The sequence below is a fragment of the Cherax quadricarinatus genome, chromosome 79, assembly GCF_038502225.1.
Source record: "Cherax quadricarinatus isolate ZL_2023a chromosome 79, ASM3850222v1, whole genome shotgun sequence".
Lineage (NCBI taxonomy): Eukaryota > Metazoa > Arthropoda > Malacostraca > Decapoda > Parastacidae > Cherax > Cherax quadricarinatus.
The window spans coordinates 6,951,068-6,956,106 of record NC_091370.1 but is presented as its reverse complement, the minus strand read 5'-3'; the positions used below and the strand labels follow the sequence as shown (position 1 = coordinate 6,956,106).

At 33.4% G+C, this 5,039-nt stretch overlaps 1 long non-coding RNA gene across 1 annotated transcript; it reads right to left on the bottom strand.

The window, feature by feature from the left end:
* Positions 1–3,565: 3,565 nt before the first annotated feature.
* LOC138855035 (uncharacterized) lies at positions 3,566–4,549 on the bottom strand. Its single transcript, XR_011394203.1, has 2 exons — positions 4,441–4,549; positions 3,566–4,010 (listed from the first exon to the last, which is right to left on the bottom strand). It is a non-coding gene; the product is annotated as an uncharacterized lncRNA (long non-coding RNA).
* Between the last annotated feature and the right edge of the window lie 490 nt (positions 4,550–5,039).

Here is a 5,039-nt window from a genome sequence, read left to right as displayed (position 1 = left end):
AGTTGTAGTTTAAAAACTGTAGTGTAAAACGCCCTTCTGGAAAGTCAGTGATGGAGTGAATGATGGTGAAAGTTTTTCTTTTTCGGGCCACCCAGCCTTGGTGGGAATCGACCAGTGTGTTAATAATAACTAAATATATATATATATATATAAATATATATATATACACATATGTATATATATATATATATATATATATATATATATATATATATATATATATATATATATATATATATATATATATATATATATATATATATATATATATATATATATATATATATATATAATATAAATATATATATATATATATATGTGTATGTATATATGTATATATATATATATATATATATATATATATATATATATATATATATATATATATATATATATATATATATATATATATATATATATGTATATATGTATGCATATATATATATAAATATATATATATATATATATACATATATATATATATATATATATATATATATATATATATATATATATATATATATATATATATATATATATATATGCAATAAGATCACAGTAAACAGGTGATTTCAGAATATGCAAAACAACCACTGTGAAAGAATAAAGAAATTCCAAGTGCTTTCGTGACTACTCACATCATCAAGGAACAATGTGAGTAGTCACAAAAGTGCTTGGAATTTCTCTATTCTTTCACAGTGGTTGTTTTGCATAAATAAATGTATACACACACACACATACATATATATATATATATATATATATATATATATATATATATATATATATATATATATATATATATACAAAAATATATAGATATATGTATATATATATATACATATATATATATATATATATATATATATATATATATATATATATATATATATATATATATATATATATATATATATATATATATATATATATATATATATATATATATAATATATATATATATATATATATATTATATATATATATATATATATATATATATATATATATATTTATATACATATATGTATATATATATATATATATATATATATATATATATATATATATATATATATATATATATATATATATATACATCTAATATGGGGTCCACCTCTGGTGTAAATTGTGGGACCCATAGCCTCGGAGAAGTGGATAAATAGGCTTCAAGGAAGAATATTTGGATTTCTTCCTGAAGCCATTTGAATATTCCACTTCCCCTACCACCCCATCTTTTAAACTATTTTTTTTTTACCAATAGGAATATTTTATTACATAATATGGCACAGAAGATTTAAGAGATACATTGTTGATATAAAGGTGGCATATACGGTACATGTTGTTACGTGTGTATCACCGATTATAAGGCGAAAATCTCATCCAGCTCCTCAGAGCTGGGGCGTGTGCCCAAAATGCAGCATGCATTACCCCTTTGAACAGCCGCGCTGAGCCGCTGGAACAGAAAACTAGCTGCCCTGGGATCCCTAGTTACCCTGATGAGTCTTTTTCCCAGCTCCTTAAGGAAATTAGATGCACTCTTTCCCCATGAGCCAAGGGTCTCTGAGCCTATGGGAACAAACATATAATGATGGGCAAGTTCTCCATATTTTCTAGACTTTTGGGACTCCCTAAAGCTGGCAGCTGCCCCTCCTTCCTCCCTGGTGTATTGGAGATAGGTCTCACCCAAGGTAGATGCACATGTATAGTCCCACACCACCTGCTTCCCATCTGTCCAGGCTTGAAGGGTGATACCATCTGGACGCTTCTGGCTGCCATCAGATCTGCATAGTTGGGGTGGCTCCCTTACTGCTGGGCATCCAGCTGTTGTGAGGCTCCTCTTGATAATGTTATTAACCTCCTCATGTATTGCAATCTTTCCCTCGGATTTACGGCACACAAGACCATGGTACCCGAATCGGTCTGCTGCTTCACTGCCACAAATACACCTGTGTTCGGCGAGAATAGGGGCGGCAAGTCGAAGGGCAACACCGATGCGGATGGTCTGTGGGTCGAGGCGTGTGCCAAGGCTGGAGTTGGGAACAGCCAACAGAAAGTCCCCAGCATGAGGGGCTCTCACTGCCAGCAGGCGGGCTCTATCCTTCCCTGACACACTCTGAAGCATCGTTGAGGCTATATTTTCCACTATTGGACCATCCCAGTGCGATTGTTTGTAGTTGTTGGGGGGAGCAGGTCTGGTTTCTGAGCCCATTAGATTATCCCAGATCATTGCTCCGTCAATGAATTTTTGGTCCTGGGCTCCAATCTTGTCCCTAAGATGTTCAGGGAGAATCGCTGCTACAAGCTCTCTTAATGCAATACACGAGGACAGAAAAGCAGGTAACGCAATCTGTGATGACTTGCGGACACCAATGCCTCCTAGTCTGACTGGAAGTGTAGCTTGGTTCCACTGCCCGTCTTCTAGAGTAAGGTTAAGTACTTTCGTAAAAATCTGCCTCAGAATACTGTCATATTCGTACAGTATAGGGTTATCATATGAAGGTGCACATCTTAGGAAATATGTCAACCTGGGCAGACTCAAGCACTTTGTGAGAAGGTACAAGGCATCGTGGGTGTCCAGATTGCCTATTCGTTGTTCCATTCTCCTTAACTCTTCCAATTTCTTCCTGAGAATTGTGTCAATGGCATTGCTTCCCAGAGGTGCTCCTAGCAAGACACTATTTGTGGGGGCAATGACTGCTGCTCCTGGTAGTTTTGATCTCACTGCATTTATCACTTGTTGACTGACTGAGATGATTTCACATTTGGATGGATTCAGGATGAGACCCATTTCCTGTCCCCGTGTCATTACCTGTGTAAGGTCATGTAGGAGGGACTCCTTTGTACCTGCTAGTGTGCCATCATCTAGGAACCAGATGTTTAGCTCGCTGGTCAGTCTGACTGTGATTTCCCTAACTGCAATACAGAAGAGAAATGGTGCAAGAGGATCTCCTTGTTGGACACCCTCCGATGATGTGATTTCATGCTCTCCAAAGAGAAGCATTGATTCCTTGATATACCCAGCTGAAACAAAAGGGAAGAGACCAGGGAAATGTTCTTGTACTGCTGATAATACCACGTCTCTTTTCAGGAGATTGAACGCATTCTTGAAATCTAATTTTACCACTGCATTGTCCTCAGGCAGGTTGTTGATATATGCCCTTGTTGCATGAACCGCTGCTTCACTTCCTTGAGAGACATCAAAGCCAATAAATATATACATGTATAAATATATACATGTATATATATATATATATATATATATATATATATATATATATATATATATATATATATATATATATATATATATATATATATATATATATATATATATATATATATATATATATATATATATATATATATATATATATGTATATATATATATGTATTTACAATGTTTATTTTGTAGATATTAAATATGAAAAGGATCCAGTACACAAGACTCAACCAGCCCTCAATATCAGCCCTCATCACTGCTATTTCAGAGCCAACTTATTTATCAGAGATATCATAAACCCAAATATGGTCTAGTGTGATGCTTTTTGAAAGAACACAAAAATTTTTGTATTTTCTTTTTTTTATTAATATTGAAAGGAAAAATGTATCAGAGTGTAAAACTTTAATTGATGTATTTTTAATAGATGCGTTTCTAATTTGACAAATTTACAGAAAAAATGGTTATGTCAGTTGACAGAATCTAGTGTTTAGCCGTAGACTGGATAACCTCCATAGAATCCATATCCTCGCCCAAATCTTAAGCCACCGAAACCAAGGCCTCTCAGATATCCAGGTTCAGCTTCTGGCTCGGCGCTCCTCTTTCCTCTCAATCCGTATCCGCCATATCTTCTGCCGAAACCTCCGAAACCTCCGAGTCCCCCTAAGCCTCCCAAACCTCCGAGTCCTCCTAAGCCTCCGTATCCTAGCAGGTAACCAGGCTCAGGATCAGGAGAAGGGAGAGCGCTTGTAGCCACCAAATAGAAGGCAGCCAGAGCAGCAATAATAACCTGTTGGAGCAAATTAATAGTGTTACAAATTTTCCAGATTTTAGTATAGGTCACAAAAAATAAAAATTTTCACTAACATTGGAAATACCAGTATAGTATTTTCGAGTTTAATTGCGATAATAATGCAGATAAAGTGAAATAGGAACTTTTGTCTTATATAGTGAATCATTTGAAGCCTCACTCAGTACCAGTGGAAAAGAACAGACATTCATTGAGAGATATCTAAGTGCCCTGGAAACTAATATTTAAGAAACAATAATGTTTTGAATTTTGTAGTGATATATTAATAGCGGCAAAGCACAAAATATCTCAGCTGACATGAAGATAGAAAAATGTTAAGTGTTTATGGCACCAAAACTTACATATTAGTATTATATTTATGAAATATTTTAAATATATGAAACTATCAGAACAAGATTGCTAAACTTACAAAAGACTTCATAATTCTGCTTTATCTGTGTCGACTGTGGTAGGCTGGAAGCTGTGTGTCCTTTTATACAGCTCAGATGATAGCCCCGCCCACAAGTTATCAAGGTTACTACATCTTGTAGGACGTTTAGAACACTGTTCTCGATTCGTAAATAATTTCAAGTTGTTTTTATTCATAAATTCAGTCTCTGTCTCCCTCTATCTTTATATCTTTCTGTTTCTCTTTTTCTGTCTACATCCCTTTCCATCTCTGTCTTTTTCTCTTTCTCTGTCTTTCTTCCAGTGACTCTTTTACTATGCTTGTGTGTGTTTGTCGTGCCGTATAGGTAAAATTGGTCAATTAGCAAGAACTCTCTTAAAATTAAGTCCTGTCTAAAATTTTCTGTCATATGTTTGATATATTTTTTATTTGTTATTGCAAAATTTAATAATTTTGTACCGAAGGAGCCTTTAAAATTTACCTAATCCTATAAATATATATATATATATATATATATATATATATATATATATATATATATATATATATATATATATATATATATATATATATATATATATATATACATAATCGTGTCAACAAAAACCCACAACCCAGAC